The 26,524-nt window shown below is 40.9% G+C and overlaps 1 protein-coding gene and 1 pseudogene across 2 annotated transcripts in view; both read right to left on the reverse strand.

Moving 5' to 3' along the window:
- LOC133229971 (craniofacial development protein 1) overlaps window positions 1-26,524 on the reverse strand; it is a 103,919-nt gene that overhangs the window by 57,810 nt on the left and 19,585 nt on the right. The gene's annotated exons all lie outside the window — the stretch shown is intronic.
- Window positions 10,187-26,521, reverse strand: LOC133229974 (large ribosomal subunit protein eL34-like; annotated as a pseudogene).

Genomic DNA, 26,524 nt, shown 5'->3' on the forward strand with positions numbered 1-26,524 from the left:
AAATAATCAAGACAGATAAAAAAACCTAAGCACACACCAGAACAATGAGGGAAAGAAAAGAGAAACCATCTCAACCTTAGGATAGGGAAACTTCTTAGGAAACAAAAAGCACTAACCATTAAAAAAAAAGATAAACTGAACTTGAACAAAATTTAAAATTTCTGCTCATCAGAACATACCATAGGACTTCTGGTGGTTCAGTGGTTAAGAATCTGCCTGCCAATGCAGGGGACATGCACGGGTTCAGTCTCTGGCCCAGGAAGATCCCACACGCTGTGGGTAACTAAGCCTGTGCGCCACAGTTATTGAGCCCAAGCACTAATGAAGCCTGCAAGCTCAAAAGCCTGTGCTCTGCAACAAGAGAAGCCACCACAACGAGAAACCCACGCGCCACAACTAGAAAGAAGCCCCCACTCTCCACAGCTAGAGAAAAAGCCCTCGTAAAGCAAAGACCCAGCACAACCAAAAATAAATAAATGAACAAAAAAAGAACAAACCACACACCATAATGTCCAGGTGGTAAAGAATTCACCTGCCAATGAAGGGACACAGGTTCAGTCCCTGGTTGGAGAAGATTCCACAAATTGTGGAGCAAATAAGCCCATGTACCCCAACTACCAAAGCCTTCATGCACTGGAGCCTGTGCTTACAAGAAGAGCCGCTGCCAAGAGAAGCCTGAGACCCGCACCTAGAGAGCAGCCCCACTGTTCACACCTAGAGAGCAGCCCCACTGTCCACACCTACAGAGCAGCCCCACTGTGTGCACCTAGAGAAAGCCCCCACTGTGTGCACCTAGAAAGCAGACCCCACTGTCTGCACCTAGAGAAAGCCCCCACTGTGTGCACCTAGAGAGCAGACCCCACTGTGTGCACCTAGAGAGCAGCGCCCACTGTCTGCACCTGAGAAAGCCCCCACTGTGTGTACCTAGAGAGCAGCGCCCACTGTCTGCACCTGAGAAAGCCCCCACTGTCTGCACCTAGAGAGCAGCCCCCACTGTGTGCACCTAGAAAGCAGACCCCACTGTCTGCACCTGAGAAAGCCCCCACTGTGTGCACCTAGAGAGCAGCGCCCACTGTCTGCACCTAGAGAAAGCCCCCACTGTGTGCACCTAGAGAGCAGACCCCACTGTCTGCACCTGAGAAAGCCCCCACTCTCTGCACCTAAAGAAAGCCCACTCACAGCAACAAAAACCCAGTCTAACCAAAAATAACAAATAAATATAATTGTGAGCTAAAAAAAAAAAGAAATACTCAGTAATAGCATTTATATCTGACAAAGTACACACATCCAGAATATATTAAGAATTCCTACAATTCAACAAACTCATGAACAACTGATAAAAAATGAGACTGGAGGACACATTTCACAAAAAAAGACATACAAATGGCCAATAAGCACATGATAAGATGTCATTATTATTAGTTTTCAGAGCAATGCAAATGAAAACCCACACCCACCAAAATAAAAAAGACTGACGAAACCACACGTGGACCAGAATATGGACCAAGTGGAACTCTCTCACACACGCAGGCAAGAATATAAAATAACGCACTCACTTTGGAGAACTGTTTGGCAATCTGTTTTTCACATTAAATACACACCTATCCTATGACCTAGCAATCCTATTCCCTGGTATTTATTTACCCAAGAGAAATAAAAACATATGTCTTCAAAAAGATTTGGAAATAACCCAGATGCCCATTAACAGAATGGATAAACTGGCATATTCTCATACAATGGAAATAAATGAATATGACACAGTAACACGGGTGGAGAAGGCAGTGGCACCCCACTCCAGTACTCTTGTCTGGAAAATCCTATGGACAGAGGAGCCTGGTGGGCTGCAGTCCATGGGGTCACTAAGAGTCGGACACGACTGAGCGACTTCACTTTCACTTTTCACTTGCATGCATGGAGAAGGAAATGGCAACCCACTCCAGTGTTCTTGCCTGGAATATTCCAGGGACAGGGGAGCCTGGTGGGCTGCGGTCTGTGGGGTCGCACAGAGTTGGACATGACTGAAGCGACTTAGCAGCAGCAGCAGCAACATGGGTGAGTCTAAGAAACATGCTGAGTAAAAAAAGCCACAAACAAAAGAGTTACACAACATATGACTGATATACATCAAATTTTGGAATAGGAAAACTAACATATCATAATAAAAATGAGTGGTTGCCTGGGGCAGACGGTGTGAGGGGAGCGGGGAAGAGAACCACCTGAGAAAAGGCATGAGGAAGCTTTCTGGGGAAATGGAGTTACACCACACAGACCTCATTTCAGGAGGGGCTACCTGGATATATACAACTGTTGTAACACGCTGAATTGAACACTAAGGCTCCTATGATAACTATCCTATACTCTGTTAAGAAAGTCAAATTCTGTGGGGAACCAAAAAGCACTCAACTGATGCTGTTAATACATCTTCTGAATAGATGAAGACTCAGAAAATAACGAAGCTTAGAATATGGGGATTGTCACTAAAATGCTCTCCACCATTCTTGACTTGAGTTCACCTGAAATGTGATGAAAGGATTCTAACCACAACTAAAATGATATCCTTATCTCTCTACAATCTTGCCTTATTTATATCTCACCCCTTTCTTGCATATTCTCAATATATAGCTATTAACAAGGCATCTAGCTGAAATCACAAAAAAAGAAAAAAAAGATGGCAAAGAAGAGAAGAAACTAAGTATGAGAGAAGATACAGAAAGATCTTCCTGTGTTCAAGTACCATCTAGTCAATTTAGTTTCAAAGGAGGAAAAACATGAACCCATTAAATGTGCTCTTAACTGAAAGAGAAATCATTCAAGAAGTCTTTTCCCACTGGCCATCCCCAGTTCATTCAGTTCTTTTTTTTTTTTTCTTGCAGTAAAAACTGTTAGAAAATCCCCAAAGCAACAGAGCGGAAGTCACCCCAAATTGCTTGAGCAATAAATAGGGTATCATGCCAAGTGGCAGAGTGTATAGCTCGGGTCCCTGTACACACAACTTAGATGGCAGTCACCAGCAACAGCCTGAACGCTTTAACAGTAACGGTGCACAGTATACAATAAAATCCTTTACGTACATTTTAACCCAGGGAAAGTGAAAGTGTTAGTTGCTCAGTCGTGTCCAACTCTTTCTGACCCCTTGGACTGTAGGTCAGCACCTCGGTCCGTGGGATTTCCCAGGCAAGATTACTGGAATAGGTTGCCATTTCCTTTTCCAGGGGATTTTCCTGACCCAGGGATTGAACCTGGGTCTCCTGCACTGCAAGCAGATTCTTTCCTGTCTGAGCTACCCAGTACCTACACTGAATGGAGAAAACAACCAAACAGTTATCCATAAGGAAACTCAAAGTTAAGTGCAGGAAAGGCTGAGGGAATACCATGTGCTTCCTGACTAGAAAACAAGGCTTCTAGGTACATATCAGAGCTTTTGTTCACTGTACAAGGATGTGTATTGTGAAATGTCTTGTTATGGAAGCAACACTTTTACAACAAGAGGACAAGTCAACCTGTAATAAAGGAAATAGCAGGAGTTGTGAAATAAGTCTTGTGGAATGAGTAAGGAACTTCCCACATGTCTATGCTTGAAATACGACATGATCAAGCTGAAATGAAATGTCATTCTAATTACATAAATAGACATTACAGTTTGTTTCAGGGGTCAATCACTTGCTGAACACAAGCTGTGGAACCAAAAACATTCTGCTTTTAAGATTAAGACTGATAGGAGAATACACATAAGCAAAAAAAAAGAAATCTCCTTAGATCTGAGTTTACGTAAGACTTTTAAAAAATGGTGATCATTAATAAAATCTATTTATTTATTCATTCATCCAAGAAATGCCTATAAATTATTTTCCACGTACCAGAATGGGTATTAAAGAAAAAAAAGACACAAAACCTACATCCTCAAGTTCACAGACCAACATGTAAACTGACAGAGGACAGTACAGCAAGTGTTGCAATAAAGGCTATTAACAGATGCAGTGGGAAGCAAGTATTAAAGTTTCTAGACAAAGACACAGACACTGCCTCTGGCTGATTTACACAGAAAAGGAATTTAGGCTTTGAAGCATTCACAGAACAAATACCAAGCTAGACCACATCCAGGGTCATAAAACTAATGTCAATAAATTTAGAAGAGGTGCAGGGGACTTTCCTGGCAGTCCTGTGGTGAAGACTGCACTTCTACTGCAGGGGACATGTATTCAGAATATATAAAGAACTCTTACAACTCAATAACAAAAAGACAACCCAATTAAAAATGAAGAGCAGATCTGAATAGACTCTTCTCCAAAAAAGATATACAAATGGCTAATAAGCACATGAAGATGATCAATATCATAAGCCACCAGGGAATTCCAAATCAAGATTACAGTAAGATGGCACTTCATACCCCCAAAGATAGTTATGACCAAAAAGAAGGATAATAACAGTACTGATGAGGATGAGGAAAAGTAGAACATTTGTGGAAATGTTTCTTTGGAAAACAGTCTGCAAGCTGCTCAAATAGTTAAACACAGTTACCATATGACCCCACTCACGTCCACTCCAAGAGAAATGAAAACACATGTCCACAGAAAATCTTGTATACAAATACTTACAGCCTTATTCATAATAGCCAAGAAGTGGAAACTGACTTGAATGTCCATCAACTGATAACGGATAGCCATACAATGGACTATTACATGGCTTCCCTGGTGGCTCAGACGGTAAAGAATCCACCTGCAATGCAGGAGACCTGGGTTTGATTCCTGGGTTGGGAAGATACCCTGGAGGGGAGCATGGCAACCCACTCCAGTATTCTGGCCTGCAGAATCCCCATGGCAGAGGAGTCTGGTGGGCTACAATCCATGGAGTCGCAAAGAGTCAGACACGACTGAGTGACCAAGCACACACACAGCAACGAAAAGAAATGAAATATGCTACAGTATGAATGAACCTTAAAAATATCACGCTAAGTGAAAAAGCCAGAGACAAAAGATCATGTATTACCCATTCCATTTATATGAAATGTTCAGAATAGGCAAACCCATAGAGAAAGAAACAGACTGGTGGCTACCTCGGTTGAAGTGAAAGGAACAGGCGGGGTGGGAGGAGATGGGGAGTGACAGCTAATGCGTGCAGGAGTTCTTGTGGGGGAGATGCAAAACTCTGTGACTGTACTAAAAACCACAGATGTGTACACTTTAAACAGCTGAATTATACAGTATGTCAACTGCATTACAGCAATGCTCAAAAAAAAAATCAACATAATCCATCATATTAACAGGCTAAAGGAAAATAAATCACTTGACTATATCAATCTATACAAAAAAAGCAACTGACAAAATTTAACACCTACTTATGATAAAAATCCTGAAAAAAATCAGCAATAGAGGGGGTACTTATTCAACTTGATTAAAAGCATCTACAATACAAAAAGCCTGTGGCTTTTTACATTACAGTGTACATATTTTACATGTAGAGCTTATACATTATAGTGAAACGTACTGTTTCTCCCTAAGACTGGGAACAAAGCAAGGATATCTGCTCTCACTCTCTTATTCAATACAGTGCTGTGTCTGTGCCAGAGCACTAAGGCAAGAAAAGGAAAAGGGAAGAGAGACAGAACAAGGGATAAAATTGCCCCTATTTGCAAGACTGGCTTCCCTGGTGGCTCAGACGGTAAAGTGTCTGTCTACAATGGGGGAGACCTGGGTTCGATCCCTGGGTTGGGAAGATCCCTGGAGAAGGAAATGGCAATCCACTCCAGGAGTATTGCCTGGAGAATCCCATGAACAGAAGAGCCTGGTAGGCTACAGTCCATGGGGTCGCAAAGAGTTGGACACGACTGAGTGACTTCACTTTCTTTTGCAAGATTAACTATGCAAAAATCCCAAGGAGTCTATTTTTAAAAATGCTAGAACATGTGAGTTAAGTCAGGTTGCAGGGTATAAGAAAAACACACAAAAATCAATTATATTTCCATATACTAGCAATGAACATGTCAACATTAAAATTAAAAATACAGTAAGAGGGAAACTCTGGCAGTCCAGTGGTTAGGACTCTGCAGTTTCACTGCCAAAGGTACAGGTTCAACCCCTGGTTGGGGGAACTAAGATCCTGCAACCCGTGTGATGCAAACAAATTTAAAAAAATAAAATAAAGTCAATTTTAAAAAAGAGAGCTGGAGTGGCTATACTGATATCTGACAAAATAGACTGTAGAAGAGAAAAATGTTAATGAAGACAAAGATTAATTTAAAAATACAATGCCATTTTTAATCATTCAAAAGACAATGAAATATTAGGCATAACTCTAACAAATTATATATATAGGACTTATATGTTTAAAATTGTAAAATGCTAATAAAAATAAATGGAGACACATACAAAGTTCATGGATTGAAAGACTCAATATAATAAAGATATCAATACCCTCTGGACTGACTTATAGGTTTATATTAGTCTGCCTGGGCTGCCCCATAGCAGCATACCATAGACTAGTGGCTTAAATAACAGAAATGCATTTCCTCACAGTTTTGGACAGAGAAGGCAATGGCACCCCACGCCAGTACTCTTGCCTGGAAAATCCCATGGACGGAGGAGCCTGGTAGGCTGTAGCCCATGGGGTCGCTAAGAGTTGGACACAACTGAGCGACTTCACTTTCACTTTTCACTTTTATGCACTGGAGAAGGAAATGGCAACCCACTCCAGTGTTCTTGCCTGGAGAATCCCAGGGACAGGAGAGCCTGGTGGGCTGCCGTCTCTGGGGTCGCACAGAGTCGGACACGACTGAAGTGACTTAGCAGCAGCAGCAGCACAGTTCTGGTTGGCAAACAAATACCTTCTTGCTGTGTCTTCACATGACCCCTTCTCTGTTAATATTTGCAGAGAGAGGTCTGGTGTCTCTTCCTCTTCTTATAAGGAGACTGATCCTATGGGATGAGCACCCACCCTTATAACCTCATTTAACATTATTTACTTTAATACCTTATCCCAAAACACAGTCACACTGGGGGTTAAAGCTTCAAAATACGAGTTTTTAAGAGGGGAGGGAGGAACACAATTCAGTCCATAACAAGGTTTAACAAGGTTTGACAGGAATTCCTATCAAAATCCCAGAGTTTTTCTAGACACTGACAAAATTATTTCAAAACTTATTTGGAAAGGCAAAAGAACTAGAGTTTTTAAAAAATACTTCTGAAGTGAAATAATGAAGTGGAAGGAATCAGATGACCAGATTTCAAGATTTATTTTATAGATCAGTAATCAAGATTGTGGGATAGACACATGTCAATGGAACAGAGAACCCAGAAACAGAACTACATAAATAAGCCGAATTAATTTTTGACAAAAGGGCAAAAGTAATTCAAAGATAGCCATTTCAACAAATGTTGCCACAAAGAGGATGGCACAGGCAAAAAAATAAATAAAATGAAACAAAAATTTAAAAAATCATCCTTGACTTAAATCACATGCCTCATGCAAAAAATAACTCAAAACCAGTTCATGAAGTTAAATGTAAAACATAAAATTAAAAAAAAAAAAATCAAAGAAAAATCTGTGGGGCCTAGGGCTAGGCAAAGCATTCTTAGACTTGACACCTCAAGGAAAATCCATAAAAGGAAAATCCATAAAAGGAAAAACTGATAAATTGGACTTCATCAAAATCACAAACGTATGCCCTGTGAAAATCTTCTTAAAAGGATAAGACAGCTATACATTGGAAGAAAGGATCTGCAAACTTAGTATCTGATAAAGGACAAATATCTAGAATTTATAGACAACTCTTAAAACTCAGCAGTAAGAAGTTCAACAATCCAGTTAGAAAATGGGCAAAAGACAAGAACAGTCATTTCACCAGAGGATATATAGATGACAAAAGAGCACATGAAAAAGTATTTAACACCTTAGGGAAATGTATTTATATGCCATTAGAGAAATATAAATTAAAATCATAATGAAGCATCACTTCACACCTACTGGAGTGGCTAAAATAAACAATAATGACCATGCCAAATGTTGATAAGAATGCAGAGAAACTGAATCCCTTACACACTACTGGTGGAAATGTAAAATGGCGCAGCCCCTTTGGAAAAGTTGGACGGTTTCTTATAAAAGTATACATTCAACGACCATCAATTCAGTTCCGTCGCCCAGTCATGTCCGGTTCTTTGTGACCCCATGGACTGCAGCACACCAGGCCTCCCTGTCTATCACCAACTCCTGGAGTTAACTCAAACTCATGTCCATTGAGTCGGTGATGCCATCCAGCCATCTCATCCTCTATCATCCCCTTCTCCTCCTGCCCTCAATCTTTCCCAGAATCAGGGTCTTTTCCAATGAGTCAGTTATTCACATCAGGTGGCTAAATGATTGGAGCTTCAGCATCAGTCCTCCCAATGAAATAAGAAAATAAAGTCTGTCACTGTTTCCATTGTTTCCCCATCTATTTGCCAGGAAGTGATGGGACTGGACGCCATGACTTCATTTTTTGAATGTTGAGCTTTAAACCAACTTTTTCACTCTCCTACTATATGGTAGTTTCACTCTCAACTACCATGACTCAGTAATTAACTCCCTCTCAGAGCATTTACCTCTGAGAAATGAAATTTTAAATGTGTTGAGAAGAATAAGGACCCCTCTCCCTGATATTCACTCCCTACCCTCTTGGAATCTGATTTAGTTACCTTACAGTTCCATGGCAAAAGGGACTCTGCAGATGTGATTAAGGGTATGGTCCTTGAGACAGTGGAGATAATCCTCGATTATCAGTGTGGGCCCAATATAATCAAAGAAATCCTCACAGGCAGAGAACCTTTCCCAGCTAGGTTAGAGATGAGATGAAAGGAGGAACAGACATTCTTAGCTTGAGAAGGAATCAACCAGCTGCTGCTGGCTTTGAAAACAGAAGCGGCCACGAGTCAAGGAAAGTGGGTGGTCTCTGGAAGCTGGGAAGGCCCACAGCTGAGAGCAAGAAAATGAAGCCCTTAGTAGTCCTACAATCACTAGGAATACAGATCCGCTTTGATTTTAGCATGGTGAAACCATGGTGTTGGGCTTCTAGCCTACAAAATTGTAAGTCAATAAATTTGTGCTTTGTAAGTAGCTGCATTTATGGTAATCTGTTATAGTAGCAATAGAAAACTTGTTCACACAAAAATAACACACTTATGTGAATTCCCTGGCAGTTCAGGGGTTAGGACTCAGTACTTGCACTGCTGTAGCCCGGGTTTAATCCCTGGTCAGGGATCTAAAAAGCCAGCAAGACACATGGCGCGACAGAAACGAAACAAAACACCCCACAAATACACACACTTAACAACCACACAAAACCTGTACATGACTATCTGTAGCACTTTATTTGTGATACTGTAAGATGTTACAATAGAGGGATGCTGGATCAAGGATTCAAGAAAGCTGTTATTTTACAAACTGCATGTGAGTCTACAATCTCTCAAAATAGAAAGTTTAATTAAAAAAAAAAAAAAAGGTATTGGGTTACTCATCAAAATCCAGGATTTAAGAAGCAAGTTCAGAAGCTGGAAACAATGCCCCCAAATCACACCACAGACCTAGACTGACGGTGCTGCTGTCTGGGGTCCCACACGCACTGCAGCTGCTGCCCCTACGTGGGCCCGGGAAGATCTTCCGAGTTCGCTGCCTCTGCCTCACTAGGCTGGACTGAAAATCCTGGGCAGGTATCTGACTCAAGCAGCCCAGGTTCCTGACTGAAAAGTAGCTACAAAGAACACTGGGAAATCAATGGTTTTGAATATTCGGCTCCTTGCCTCCCATGAAGTGCGGCATTTATGAAATGTCCTGCAGATTTCTGAGAGGGTGAGGCACCAGACAGACAAAAAGAAGCTCCACAACACCTGGTGGTAAAGATTTTCAAAACAGACATTAAGATGGAGCTGGGGGCGGGGTGGGGGAAGGCAACAAATAAGACTAATATGAGAATGAGGAAAATTCATGGATGCTTTAGAAAATGTAACAAAAAATATTCCCAGATATTTTGTTTCTGAAGAGAACAAGGAAAACCAACAAAGGGAGCAATGTAAATAGCTCAAAAGAGGGAAGAAAAACAACAGATATTTAAGATATACAGTATTTTAATGGTAAAAATCAATAGGGTTTGAATAGAAGAATCAGTTTCTTTCTGATATGAAAGAAAGTCATCAAATGTGTTTTTAAAGGTTACTGGGTATTTTCTTTTTTATTACTCAAAAATGGTTCATTTTTTATTTAGCTTTCTGACTCTGTGCTTGTGCTTTCAATACTTTCACAACGTCTTATGCTCTTCAATAAGGAAAGCACGCTTGATCCTGTCGCAGACACATTTAGCACACAAGGAACCATCATAGGCTCGGCTGACAAGTTTCTTCGTTTTAGACAACTTCATGACAGCTTTTGGTCTCACGGCACGAACGCCTCTAAGTCAGCCTGGGCACACAACACATGCAGATTTTGGTGCTTTCCCAACCTTCTTGGTATAAAGGTAAACAATTCTATTACCAGGGGTTCGGGACGGCCTGGTTTTGTAGAGGCTGTATTGTAGGACAGCCTACGATGGAACGTCAGACGCTGCACCATCCTGAATGCCTCTAGATGCCGTTCCCCCCACCCCCTTTTTTTTTAATAGGTTACTGGGTATTTCTTCCTATGCTCAGTGTAGTCAGAAGTATTTCCTTTGAGTAACTTCAAATTCGCCAATTGTAATGACCAACTTCGTACTAGCTGCAGGGAAACATTTTTTAAAAAAGCAATACACAGTATCTGCCCTTAAAGAGGGGCTTCCCTGGTGGCTCAGGTGGTAAAGTGTCCGTCTGCAATGCAGGAGACCTGAGTTCGATCCCTGGGTTGGGAAGATCCCCTGGAGAAGGAAATGGCAACCCACTCCAGTACTCTTGCCTGGAGAATCCCATGGACAGAGGACCCTGACAGGCTACAGTCCATGGGGTCGCAAAGAGTCGGACACGACTGAGCGACTTCTCACAATGAACTTCCAGTTCAGGCAAGATGAATGTTTAATGTGACCTAAAATTCTCCAATGAAGACCTAGAAACACTAGATTTAAATATACCAAAAGACCAAACATTATTTTAAATGCATAGTTAAACCCGGCGAGAGAAAAGGGAAACGTCCAGGGTGCCAGGATCAAGGAAGGAACTGAAACCACAGTGGCAGAATATGAGCTGATCCAGTGGCTAGAGGAGCTGAATGCGGTGGGTAAGGAGTTTCAATAACTTCCGCCCTGGGTTTTGCTATCCACATGATAACAGGACTAGTCTCGGACTTGTAAAAGGTGGAAGGCTAGAACTAAAGTCTCAAATAAAACAGAAACTGTGTATCCTCAGGGAAAGGACAGACTAGGAAAAGTTCACCTAACAGCCTACAGAGCAAACAAGAAAGCTTCTCTCTGCTTGGACAGTAGGGAAAAGGTGGGGGTGGGGGGGAGTATCTCCTGAGAACTGGAACCCTGGCCTGTGATAATTAGGATTCATAATTATTCCAGTTATGATAGCTGAGTGTTCCAGAAACTTCAAAGCAAAAAAAGAAAAAAGAAAACATAAAAAGCCAGGGCACCGAGTGGAGAATTCATCTTACTTTAGAGAAATATAATTTCACTAGGCCATATGAGATCACGCCACAGACAAAACCTTAGTAAAGATGATAAAGAATACTAAACACAAAGGGCCATAACCCACTATAAGAGACAACAAATGAAATAAAGACAGCTTTAGAACTCTAAGAACTTCTGATAAAAGAACAATCAGACAGAAACTATAAAGGAAGCACACATAAAACGATGATGAATATAAAAGAAAACCTCAAAACCACATGATCCTATGAGAAAAAAACAAGCAGATTTGCAAACAAATCAAATAAAAATTGTAAAAATAAAAAGAAAACATACTTATTGAAATGAAACTCAGTGAACAAGTTAAAACAGCTTAGACATAGCTGAAGAAAAAGTAAAGAACTGGGACACTGGAAAGAGCCAAAAGACAACTCAGAGATACAGCGAGGTGAAAAATACTAGAGAAGTGAAGCAATGTGGAGGACAAAATGAAAAGACCTGACATATAGGCATTCTAAACGGTGATGATAAAATGCAAACAGACAATATTCAAAGAGACAATGCCTGAGAAATTTTCAGAACTTTCAAAAGGCATGAATTTTCAGATTTAAGAAACAAAATTAAATCTGTACCATCCACCCAGTATTGAACTGCAGAAATTCAACGTCAAAGAAAAGATCTTAAGAGTTTTATTCTCTTCAAGGCATGAATAAGGAAGAATAAAATAACTATACTTCATGGTCACATATTTAAAGGGCCATTAGTGGGACAGGAGTACAAACAGAGAGGATCTGCATCAGGACAGAGTGTGAGAGGGCAGAGCTGGGCTTGAAAAATGGGCAGGATTCCCACAGATGGGAAGAGATGACGGCACCTGGGGTGGAGACAGGGAGTCTGAATAAGCTGATGAAGGAAAATATGGGGCAAAGGGAAGGACCCTTCTCTGGCTGTCAAATAGAGTAACAGAAAAATGTGTGGTTTGCTGGAACTAAAATCCATTGTTCACTAATATTAGGCTAAAGAATTTGAACTGAATAGTAGGCAAAAATAATCAAATTTTTGAGCAAGTGATAGGATCTAAATTGAACCATTGCCCAAAATCTCTTATTCCAGCAATGGCATCCAGGGTGGATACAGGAAGAGAGACTGCAGTCTCTTAAGTAAATTTAGGAACCAATTATAATAATCCAAGCTATTCAAAGACTTCAGAAAATATTTCAATTACAAGACAGATGATGAAGAAAGACCCAGAAAAGAGGCAATGTCAGTGAAGATGAAATACAGACAGAAGGCACGAAGAGAGAGAAGGAAAGAATATAAATGAATATTCAGAACATTCTGAAGGTGGAATTAAAAGGACTTAATGGAAAGTTATGACCAACCTAGATAGCATATTCAAAAGCAGAGACATTACTTTGCCAACAAAGGTCCGTCTAGTCAAGGCTACGGTTTTTCCAGTGGTCATGTATGGATGTGAGAGTTGGACTGTGAAGAAAGCTGAGTGCCGAAGAATTGATGCTTTTGAACTGTGGTGTTGGAGAAGACTCTTGAGAGTCCCTTGGACTGCAAGGAGATCCAACCAGTCCATTCTGAAGGAGATCAGCCCTGGGATTTCTTTGGAAGGAATGATGCTAAAGCTGAAACTCCAGTACTTTGGCCACCTCATACAAAGAGTTGACTCATTGGAAAAGGCTCTGATGCTGGGAGGGATTGGGGGGAGGAGGAGAAGGGGATGACAGAGGATGAGATGGCTGGATGGCATCACCGACTCGATGGACGTGAGTCTGAGTGAACTCTGGGAGTTGGTGATGGACAGGGAGGCCTGGCGTGCTGCGATTCATGGGGTTGCAAAGAGTCGGATACGACTGAGCGACTGAACTGAACTGAACTGAATGGACTGGGCAGTTGGGAGTAGGGGAAGGATAGGAAAAAAAAAGGAAAGAATTGAAGACAGCACTGAGGCTGGGATGAATGACTTAGGAAATAGTGGTGGTATAGTCTTTCTCCAGAGACAGACAAGCGGGTAGGAAAAATGGATTAGAAAGAAGCTTTAGTTTAGAAGTTCTCTCTGAGAAGCTACTTAGCTTCCCAGGCTCCATTTCTCCAGTACTGTAAAATGGAAGAATTTAGAGAAAATGAATTAAATGTTGGACCACTGTGGTGTCAAGAGGATTCAGAATAAACTTGTAGCAAGCAATGAGAAACATGGGTCTGGAGCTCAGGAGAAAAGCAGTATTTGACAGACAGCGAACTACCAGCACTGAAGAGATGGTCAGAAGAAGAGGCCTTTGAACCCTGTGGACGCCCTACACACACAGAGGAGGCGGCAGTGGGAAGCTCAGAGATATGTCAGTCTTATCAGGAAGGGGCGTCCTGAGATACTGTATTGTAAGTAGATGACACACAACGCTGGGAGAAAGGAGATGTGTTCCATTTTCCATTGCCAATCAATTCCCCTAGGGATTGATAAATGTACGGAAAACAGAAGCCTTTATCCAAACTTTTCCTACTACATCTGAGAAGCACTGATCCTTCGCTTTCATTTTGATGCTGACCAAAGTCCTATTTCAAAGGAGCTTTAAAAAATACATATATAACTCCAGTTTCATAAAGACAGATACTTCAAAAGCTAAGCCTTTGTGCTGAAATTCTACCTGGCTCATTCTTCTATGATACTGTAAAACACATAGCTGATTGTCCAAGTTAGCCTAATAAGAAAGTTGGCTTCATCACAGCAAGACTGAGAAATTGAGGTCCAGATAGGTCCAACGTAAACTTAATTGGAATGACTTTCTGAAATGCTTTCAAAAACTAGGATTTCATTAACCCACAGCATATACAGAAACACAGCTGGGAAGCAGACATGATGCTTGTGGTTAATGCTCTAAAGGAAACTCCCTCAAATCTTTTCTTTGAAACTAGTTACATGAGACAAGAGTTCAAGATCAAGAGTGTTTTATACATGGGATCCTTTGGATCTTTCTAATTCTCACTTTAAATAAGACATGTCACACTTTGACTATAGAGAAACTCTTCTCTTTTGGTTCCTACCTCTTACAGTTCACCATCTCGCAAGCATCTGGGGCTAAATGATCCCAGTTTAAAGCAAAAGCCAATGCAAAGCGTGGACTGCTCTTGCTCATTCTCAAATAAGCAGCTATGAAATTGCAAGCATTTCAAATTCAAGGGAAGTCTAACTTTCAAAAGGCTGTGACATTTTTTTTATGGTCATAAGCATCCAGAATTACTATTAATATATCCAAAGATTAACACTTATTCAGAATCTCCCATTTTCTTAATGATACAGAAATATTAGCCTAGGTTAGAAATTTTAAATTATTTTGAATGACGTTTATCATAGGTTCCCTCGGATAACAGGGTTTTGGCAAGAATCCAGGGCTAGTAACTGACTACAGTTCAGTGCTGGACCTCACATCAGCCTGATTTTCAATCCCTGACCAAAATAAAGAGAACAAAGCTACTCAGCCTCTCCCATAAGAAAAACTCCCCAATCCAAATAAAAATATTTATCAAATATGAATCTTTCTATATAATCATACTGCTAAGTCACTTCAGTCGTCTCCAACTCTGTGCGACCCCAGAGACGGCAGCCCACCAGGCTCCCCTGTCCCTGGGATTCTCCAGGCAAGAACACTGGAGTGGGTTACCATTTCCTTCTCCAATGCATGACAGTGAAAAATGAAAGTGAAGTCGCTCAGTCGTGTCCGACCCTCAGCGGCCCCATGGACTGCAGCCCTCCAGGCTCCTCCGTCCATGGGATTTTCCAGGCAAGAGTACTGGAGTGGGGTGCCATTGCCTTCTCCGCTATATAATCATAACCTCCCACCAAACAGTAGCAAGATGCCTGTATCAGAACATGATCAGAATGTAAGAACCACTGGCTGCTAAGCTTAGGACAAATGACATTCTTCACTGACATGAAAACATTTGGGAATAGTGACTTCCACCACTAAGGACATAAAGAGAGAAGTAACACATAGCATTTTAAAGAATCTATAATATACTGCAGTCCCTAAACTGGCTCACAATTGCTCTCAGCGTTCATAAAACTCAGGTTTTTATCTGAACTCTTAAATGACTGAGAATTAATTAACTTTGATGATCTGATATGACATGGAGACAATCTATAGGTGATACCAAAATCTTAATTCTTTTTCTAACATTTGAAAAATGCACCAAAATGTAGCACTAGTTTAATTCTTGGAAGAAAAAAAAAAGTCTGTTTCTGATAAAAATTTTCAAAGGAGGGGGAATTTTAAGCCACAACACAAACCAGTAGGTTAAGAGGAATCAGTTAACATGATTGTGGAGAAATCTTTGGATACTAGTCAAGTAATGATGTGCAGAAATGCGCCCTCCAACTCACATAACACTGGAGATTTCAAACTGTTGTTGCCTATTTGGCAGTATCTATTAGGATTTAAGGTGCATACATTTGACTCAGCAATTCCACTTATAAGAAATCTGTCTTCCAGAAATAACAGCATGAGAAGATTAAAAAAAAAAAAGTATGTACAAGGATTACTACAGAACTATTCATAAGTGCAAAATCTGGAAAACTAAAAGTTCACCAATAAGGGAATGGTTGGTTATTCAAATTATAGAATATTCACACAACAGAGTATCATGCAGGCATAAAGACGTGTAGATGTTTATACTGGACCTGAAAAGATATCCAAAATAAGACTGTTTAAAAATACAAGTTGAAGAAAGAATAAGTCCATTTTTGTTTTAATGTATATATATTATAATATATTAGCATAATATAGGGAAGGATTGGAATATAACTGATAACTGGCTAAAACGATTAGCCTCTGGGACTGGCAATGAAAGAACTCAAGAGAAGAAAAATCATTTTCCACTTTCTAAGCACAATGGTACAATTTAAAACAAAACAAATTCTCTAATAAAAGAAAAATGTAGAAACTATATATAAAACATAAAAATATTTCATACCAAGAGAATAATCTCATATCATTAGAGAAAAATGTACACACTTATATACCCGATCTTAGGAATGAATGTTTCTTCTGCTGGGATGTTGCCAAAGACAAACCATCTTTTCAGGGGAACTCTGCCCTCTAGTGCACACTGAAAGAAGCCAAAACACAAGAAGCAACTAAAATCAATAAATTCATGTTACAATCAAAATATTTCCACTTCGTCCCTACAGCATCACAATTCTCTTCTTAAATGAAGGCCTCTATGTATCTTTTCCAAATCAATTTCCTATTATCGCACCAAGTGAACTTCACGAGTCATAACTTCAGCTACCTACCCTTTCTATGCTTCCCTACACTCCAAGAAGCACTCAAAGCATCTTCCTTTCCTATTTCACACCAAGAGAAATTTGGCAAAATCAAGGGTATAGGAATACAGAAAAATAAAAATTTTAAAATTTGTAACACATACAGGTACCTGGCTCTTAGGCTTGTTGCCGCTTTAACTCAAGGGTAAAGGCAAAGTGTTTAAAAGCAGGTTGCTCTGTGTAATAAAGCAACTCCTTGATAGGACTTGCTAAGATCACTAGAGCTTGTTCAACTCTGGGCAACCTGAAAACCAAAAGCGACATTTCCTAGAGGCATAGTATTTGCTGTAGGGATTCAATCCCATCCTAGTGACTACAAAGGAAAAATGTCCTTACTTTGCAGTGTTTCCATGTTTGGGTTCTCATTTAGATGCATGAATTACTTGATCCAAATATCAAAAAGTCTCCCCAAAAAAGTGAAGGGTGGGGTGAAAGGAATATCATTAATCTCTCCATTCATAATTCGTTCAGATACTAGCTTGACCTGGAACAATCTCTTCAAATCAAGAATGCGCATGAGATGAGATCACCTGTAATAAATTCAAAATATTCCAAGTATTCATGGGGAAATCTTAAAAGAATTGTTTAATTTCAATTTCAAATCCACTTATCCTATACCTGCAACAACTGTAGAGTATAACTAAAATAAAATTTAAGAATAAGCTAAAACCAAATGAAGCAGAATATAAGCATCCATTGAAGAACATGTAGGTGAAAGTCGGTACAGGGTTTTCTTGCCCCAACGAAAAGCAGCATTCTGGAGCTGATAAGTAAAGTAACAGCAGTACCAGTGAGGCTGATAGAATCAATCATTTCCTCTTAAAAGCTGTTTCTAGATAGTCCTACTCTGGAACAAAGGGTTGCAAGAAGAAATGACCTTAAAACAAGCCAGACAAGGATATCTCCTACTTGGGTCCCCTGGAAGCTGGGAGGGGGGTCCTCACATAAGCTTTCTGCAATGTAAAATTCAGACCTCAGTAGGAGTCCACTGCTGCTGTTGTTCAGTCGCCAAGTTGTATCCGACTCTTTTCGACCCCACGGACTGTGGCACGCCAGACTTCCCTGTCCTTCATGACCTCCTGGAGTTTGCTCAAACTCATGTCCATTGAGTCGGTGATGTCATCCAACCATGTCATCCTCTGTCGCCCCCTTCTCCTCTTGCCTTCGATCTTTCCCAGCATCAATCAGCCTCTTTTCCAATGAGTAGGCTCTTCACATCAGGTAGCCCTAAAGTATTGGAGCTTTAGCATCAGTCCTTCCAATGAATATTCAGGGTTGATACCCTTTAGGATTGACTGGTTTGATCTCCTTGCTGTCCAAGGGACTCTTAAGAGGCTTCTCCAGTGTCACAATTTGAAAGCATCAATTCTTCAGCGCTCAGCCTTCTTTATGGTCCAACTCTCACATCCCATACATACATGACTACTGGAAAAACCACAGCCTTGACCATACAGACCTTTGTCGGCAAAGAGGTATCTTTGCTTTCTAAACAAACCTGGAACTCATTTTTAAAATGTGTTAGCTCCTTCAATTTCATGAGATAAGGCTGAGATTAAAATATAATACAGGAAACCCGACTAGTCATGGTTAATGAGGAAAAGGCTTACAAAGGAAATGGGATTAAATAGTCATCTCACTTCCTTCAAAAATAACAAAACACAAAATAGCCTTAAAGGGTCCTTCATCAGTTATAAAGCTGAAGAGATACTTTTAACAAAAAAGGTCAATTAGGAAAATAAGAAGGAGTGGTTGTAAGGCACAGTGGCTGAGAGTTCAGGTTTTGGTCTCAAGTAGACCTAGACTTGAATCCAGGCTTCACCATCCAACAACTATGCACTTTTAACAAATTAAGAGCACCTCCCTGAGTTTCAGTTTCCTGTTCTGTGAAATGGGCACAAAGTTAGCACCTGTTTCTTGAAGTGTCCATGGGGAGTAAATGAAATAATACATGTACATTTAGGACTGTGTCTTAAATCTGGTAAACTATCAATAAACAGAAACTACTTATTCTTTTAAAGCAGATAAACATTTAACCTACAATCTGAGAAGGCAGTAAGTCTGATACTTAATCTAGAAGACAAGTTGGTTCCAAAAGGTAATTAACTTGAGCATTAAGGAGGAACACAGGGTTCAAGCATGTGAGAATCACCTGACTGCAGGGACCTGGCAGGCAGCAACACTGAGGAGAGAGAACGGGAATGGGCACAACCCATCGGCTCTGCTCCAGTTCCTTCCCGCTGTCAGGAAAGAGTGGGGGCAGGGGTACAACTTATTTCTGAAGAAAAGCCAATAATCCACCTATGCCAACTCTCCTGATTTTTAAATACTGGTCAAATAAAACATCCAAGGACAGATCTGATTCATCAACTGTCAGTTTGTGAATGTCTACCCTGGAGGAGTCTCAAACCGGAAAATGAAGGACCCCAGCTCCCTAAAACAGTATGTCACAAAGGGGACACTACTGGCATTTTGGAAAAGAAAATTCTCTGCATAAACTGTCCTAAGCACTGCAGGATATTCAGTACCCCTGAACCCCACCCACTAAGTACCAATGGTCTCAAGTCATGTGGCACCAAAATCTCCCTCTCACCACATGTTCCTGAACACCTCCTACTGGCAGAACCACATCCACTAAGAGCAACAAAGTTACATTCAAACATTAATGGAAAAGTCATGAAACTCATCTATTTACAAACAGTAATAAAATAAGGGGAGGGCCAGCCCTGAGTCAGCTGAAGTAAAACCCCAAATTATCATCAAACAGGAAATCTCACTAAGTAGAAAGCTTAGAGCTGGCTGTGGGAACAAACCAAAAGTCTTAACCTCTCTCCTTACATCCAACATAAACTATGACAAAAGGAAATTGCTTTACCTTTTATCTAGCCATTTCTTTTATAATGTTACTGGACATTACAGCTTTCCACCAGTCTCTTTTTCCTACAGCAGAGCTTATATATAGAACTACACATGCTTTAAAAGAAATCACGGTCAAAGGAACCTCTTGGTAACACGTGAATTCTCCTCTTATGGCTCCTTGTCCTATCCAAAACTGTGTCCAACTTACCACATGACCCAGAAATTTCATACCCAGGTTCATACACATATCCCTACAAAAACTTGTACATGAATGTCTGTGTGTGCTTAGTCACTAAAGCAGGGGGCACGGGTTCCATCCTTGGTTAGGGAACTAAGATCCCACATGCTACACAGTGCAGCCAAAAAAACCAACACACATCATGCTAGTCAAAGAAGCCAGACACAAAGCAAGAAATGCTGTATGACTCCATTTATATGAAATGTCCAAACAGGCAAATCGAGACAAAGAGATAGATTAGTGGTTTCCTGGCGGTGGGGAAGAGAGAGGTGTATAAAAATGGAGATAGACAGCATTTTGGGGGAAGTGCTAAAAACTACGTAGAAGGCAATGGCACCCCACTCCAGTACTCTTGCCTGGAAAATCCATGGACGGAGGAGCCTGGTGGGCTGCAGTCCATGGGGTCGTTAAGAGTTGGACATGACTGAGCAACTTTACTTTCACTTTTCTCTTTCATGCATTGGAGAAGGAAATGGCAACCCACTCCAGTGTTCTTGCCTGGAGAATCCCAGGGATGGCAGAGCCTGGTGGGCTGCCGTCTCTGGGGTCGCACAGAGTCGGACACGACTGAAGCAACTTAGCAGTAGCAGTACTTAGTAGTACTGCAGCAGCAGCAGCAGTAGCAGCTAACTAAAGAATGGCATAACTTAATTGGTAAATAAATACAGTTCACTATAGCTATTTTTTAAAGAGAGATAAGGTACATCCAATTTTAAACTATTAAACTAATACTGTTTGTTCTCTTAAAAACGAATATGAAAGATATCACAGGTCATGTCTAGAATGTCCACTTTCTTCAAATGAACTTAATTATAATAATTAATTATATATAAATTAGAAATATGTCAATAAAATATTTATAAATATATATAAATTATAAATATAGTTAATTGTATAATTATATAATTATAATTAATAATAATTAATTATAATAATTACCAATAAGCACTTACTTATGATATTTATTCTTTTGAAACAAGCTGATTCTCTTCTTCCAGGAATGGCCCTTCTCTGGCATTCAGTAACCTCGTCATGTATACCTACTCACGGGCCCACAGGCGCGTGCCACCTGATCAGGCATTTCACAAGAGCATCAAACCTGGAGGTGGAGTCAGATTTCTGAGACAACCTGTCTTTTTTTTTTTTTTGCTATTGATGTAAATATATTTTCTGTGAATAATTTGGAGGTCAAAATTTGGAGATCAATAATGAGATTCAGGGAGAAGGCAATGGCACCCCACTCCAGTACTCTTGCCTGGAAAATCCCATGGACAGAGGAGCCTGGTAGGCTGCAGTCCATGGGGTCGCTAATAGTCGGACACGACTGAGGGACTTCACTTTCACTTTTCACTTTCATGCATTGGAGAAGGAAATGGTAACCCACTCCAGTGTTCTTGCCTGGAGAATCCCAGGGACGAGGGAGCCTGCTGGGCTGTCGTCTATGGGGTCGCACAGAGTCGGACATGACTGAAGCGACTTAGCAGCAATGAGATTCAGATCAAAAATTAGAAACTTTTCCAACCCAGTGCTGTGTCTATGTTTGATTTTTATTTCTAGAAGTAAAATGCCCAATGATCTCTATCAAAAGACTATATATTGAAACTTAAAAGCCAACAAGGTTTTAACTCATGTCCAAGGAGTTTGGGAGAGATCAATGGCTCAGACAGATTCTGTTGTATGAAGTAAAGGTCCTGGGGATGGATGTCTCAAATACACTCAATACCAACAGGTCTTCAACCAGCAGTGTGACACTGTGAGGAATCCTCTCTCTTCTATTTTTGGGGCAAACAGTGCTAACCTGATACCACCTAGGATGATGTCTGAGACTCAACAATGAAGCCTTTTTTTTCCCCTCAACAGATCGAGATGACAACACAAAATTACACAGGAAAATGATGTCTTGAACCCTTATGTTTTACTGGTTTAGATCATTTTCAGTCTATAAAGAGGAATCTAAAACAGTAAGCCCTTAATCAAACAAGTTAATGCCTCTGGCTGGGATCATAAACTTGAAGGGCACTTCATGGCTGCCCACTGTTGGAATAAAGTAAGTAGTAAATGCTGGGTTGAAGACAAGCAGTGAATGTACCAGCCCAACACCCACAAACGCTGACAGAAGCTGGATTCAACTGGTCAACAGGGCTGGAGGGGAGTGGAAGGTGAGAAGTGGACAAAGCGCTTAGAGTAACAGGACTAGGAGAATTCAGACACAGCAGGGTGAGCGCGGTGCTTCTTCTACCAATTGTAGAGTTAACTGTCGTCTCTGATTCCTGCCTCCAGTGAAAACTGGATGTTTGGTTTACTCTATCCCCAAAGTATAAACTTTGGATTTTTTAAGCCAAAGCAGTGTACTATTTTAAACATGTGGAGGAAATGCATTTTCAGTTACAAACGTTTGCTCCTGTGATTCTAGCAAAGGATGTGGGACAGGATGTTTTACTCTCCTGCTCTGGTTTTCCTGTATTGCTTAAATCTGTTTAGAGAGGAGAGAAATAAACAAACAATGTGTTTCTGCTGGGCAACCTCTATTAACTGAAACAATTCCAACACTGAAAAAAAATTTTACTGTGTTAAATAAATTTCATTTAATAAATTTGGTATCTCCTGTAGACTCTTCTGAAGACTTTCCACACCATGTGTGTGCAGCCTGCAGCACATACTGATGTCTGCACTGATAAAATGCTGTTAGACACCTCAGATCAACTGAATTCCTTTTGACCCTGTCTTTTGCCAAGCACAACGACCACTGTGGACATTTTTTGAGATAAATCTCAGAAAAATGATCATGTCAACTTTGAAGGTCATCTGCTGGATTTATTGAGAAATCCAAAGTCCATGTATCATTAATGAAATGTGTCTCTGTTTTTATGTACAAACTGTGAGGACTTTTTTACTCAGTCAGACATATCCTTGTAATCTTGTTATGTTTCATTATAGCTTTCAAAGAAGCTCAGGTTCCACCCCGTCACGAAGGAGTGAGTTCATTAATCTGCTGAAGGATGCGTCACTGGCTGACCCGTCTGGATGCCTCTGCATCCGTCTCCACACTGCTCCTTGCCCCAGATGCTGTCCTGTATGGGTGTATCAACAAGAGACTCTCTACTTGATCCAGTCTTAGGCTCCTTTGAAACCTCTTCTCCATGACGTCTCAAACTTGGCCCCTCTCCTCACTGGGCTTGCAGAGCTCAATTTTAGCAAGAATCCTGCTAAATCAGGTTAAACAGCATCACCCACCCTTGACAGCTGATCACGCTCAGTATCTGAACAGTTTCCTCATTTGCCACCTTTGACATGTAAGTCCTTGGCCGGGCTGCAACAAGAGCCCTGTTGGGTCAGTGAGCCAGAACCCTCTCGCTGCTGCTGTCGCCCTCGGCACTGGCCCATCCACAGACCATCCTCCCAGCCCTCATCTGCTCCCTGGCCACAAATCCCAGCTCTTTGCTGCATGCAAAGTCAAGCCTGAAAACTATGAGGTACACATGAGTCAGAATGGTCATCATCGCAAAATCGACAAACAACAAATGCTGCAGAAGTGTGGAGAAAAGCAAACCACCCTGCACTGTTGGTAGGAATGTAAACTGATACAGCCACTATGGAGAACAGCAGAGCTTTCTTAAAAGACTAAAAATAGACCTACCGTGTGACCCAGCAATCCCCCCATTGAGCATACACCCAGAGAAAACCATAATTCAGAAAGACACACGCACCCCAAGTGTTCACTGCCGCATTATTTACAATAGCCAGGACATGGAAACAACCTGCATGTCCGTCAACAGAGGAATGGATAAAGCAAACGGGGCACATCTATACAACGGGACATTACTCAGGCAGAAAAAGAAAAGTGAAGCCGAGTCCTGTGTAGAGATGTCTATGGACCTAGAGACTGTCATACACAATGAAGTTAAGTCAGAAAAACAAATACCGTGTATTAACACATATATGTGAAATCTGAAAAAATGGTATAGATGATTTTATTTACAAAGCACAGATAGAAACACAGATGCAGAGAACGAATGTAGAGGATACCAAGGGGTAAAGGCAGGGACAGGATGAACTGGGAGAATGGGACTGACATATACACACCAGGAACTGAACCCGGGTCTCCCGCATTGCAGGCAGATGCTTTACCGTCTGAGCCACCAGGGAAGCCCCCCATATACACACTATGACACTATGCATAAAATAGGTAATGAGAACCTCCTCTACAGCACCAGGCACTCTACTCAGTGCTCTGTGGTGACCTAAATAGGCAGTAAACCCAAAGGAGAGGGGATATATGTATACGTATAACTGATTCACTTTGCTGTACAGCAGAAATTAACACAACATGGTAAAGCAAATGAACTCCAAAAAAAATTTAAAAAATAAAAGTTAAGCCTGATCTTTCTCCCCTACTGTGACAGTTGTTAATACCTACTGCAATAAGCCTGAATAAATCTTCCTTGCATTTTAACAAGTAGAGGATAATTTTTTCTTTCATGAGCCTCATTGACCAATGGAGTCCCCAGCAGAGAAAGGATGGAGGGAGGAGTGGGATATTTGGTTATTTATTCCCCTGGATGATCCATCGCTCAAGCGAAGCCCTCAGCTCCTGACAGGAGATCCTCCTCATCCTCACCGCCACAGGCTGCTCCCTGCCGCGCCCCTCAGGTCGAGGGGTGGCGATGGAGCCTCATTATTGCCAACCCCAGGGATGCTGCACTCTCACTATCTGTGCAGTCTTTCATTGCACTGTGAGTTCCTAAAATCTCCTAGAGGTGTCCCAGTTTGAGGATGCCATCTGTTTCCTTCTGGTTCCTACTAAAACATAGCAGATTTCTTATCTTTGAAAGGTTAGTAGCTCTTTCTAAGAAAGCATGGCATGAATACAGAATACAGTGAGATTTTCATGACTGACTCTGACTTAAACAAGCTGACCTTGCCAAGATGCCCCTTCTCCCTCCTCCGGTTATCTTTAGAACTATGGTAACCCTATTTTCTGAAACACACTGTTTCCAAGTAGAATCTCTATTTTAAGAAACACCCAAGGAAGCTAGAAATAAAAATTATGCTACTTGAAACTAACTATGCTAGAAATCTAAGGCAGAAGAAACTCTGACTTTATTTCTATCCAGCACTTAATCCACAGTAACATTCACAGTAACACTTTCAATAAATGCAAGAGGCATTGTTTAATAATACCAGATACAAGCCTGTTGACCCAGAGATAAGCCTGCAGAATGCTAATTCTATTATGTAGTCTAGAGCAGTATTAGTTAAATACAGGTTGTAAGAGATTGTGAAATTGATTGAATGGGTCATAACATTCTTCCAAAAGACATATACTACACAAAATAACTACATAATAATAGACATAAAATAGAAGTCACCATACATATCTATATTTATGGGTAGACTAAGTCATAATGTAGGGCTTCCCTGGTGGCTCAGACAGTAAAGAACCTGCCTGCAATGAGGGAGACCTGGGTTCGATACCGGGGTTGGGAAGATTCCCTGGAGAAGGGAAAGTAGAAGAGAATTCCACTCCAGTAATCTGGCCTAGAAAATTCCATGGACAGAGGAACCTGGCAGGCTACAGTCCATGGGGTTGCAAAGAGTCGGACACGACTAAGCAACTTTCACTTCACTTAAGTCATAACGTAAGATGTATTTCTTAGTGTGAGTGGCAGTCAATAAAGTCTGAAAGCCACTGGTCTGCAGAGAACCCCTCTCAGACAATATAATAACTAGAAAGCTAAAAGCATGTTGTTTTAGCTTAGAGCCTCCTATTTTTATCTCAGCTCTCAGGAAAAAAAAAAAAGCAGAAAACAAAACTTCACCGTTTTAGGGGAAAGGATGAAGCAAAAACTGAAAGGTCAGCAAGTCAACTATAGGTGACAGCTTCTCTCAAGAAGAGAGCGAGCTCTGCTCGGGAGTCAAGGTGGTCAGCGCTGTGACGGGAGTGAGTGGCCCATGTTCGCCGCTCTCGAGGCAAGTGCCCTGACTCCCACTTAACTGTCACCTTTACTTCTTACACGCAGATTAAGAAGAAAGAAATTTTTCCTTCTTCCAAGGAAAGAATTCTAGTCTTCAGCTCAAAATAACTCATGTACTATGGAAACCATGAAGGGAGAAAAACTGTTAAGTTTTTGACAATGTGCTAATAAAATTATTTGTAAGTCAGCCTTGACCTTTTTTTGTTACTAGGAGATCCTTAGGAAGGAAGTATTCAACTCAAATCTTTATTACATGTTATGATGAACTGCTGACATTTACATTCAAAAATCATTTTTTTAAGTGTGAAGTCTACTATATGTTCACCTCTGTGGCCAACACTGTAAACCAGGACTTTGCTCAGAATCAAACAAGAAGCCTGCATCCTCCATTCTGCAAGTATTGTTCTCTGCATCCTCCATTTTGGCAGGTATTTCAGCAAAGACAGAACAGCAGCAGAATTCCTGCTCTCAGGAAAGCAGCCACGAGAGCTACAGGCAAGGCGCCCTTGTTGTGAAAACAGCTTCTCCAACGTGCCAGGTGCGTCTCGGCCTGAGACTAGACTACT

The sequence above is a fragment of the Bos javanicus genome, chromosome 18 (genome assembly GCF_032452875.1).
Source record: "Bos javanicus breed banteng chromosome 18, ARS-OSU_banteng_1.0, whole genome shotgun sequence".
Lineage (NCBI taxonomy): Eukaryota > Metazoa > Chordata > Mammalia > Artiodactyla > Bovidae > Bos > Bos javanicus.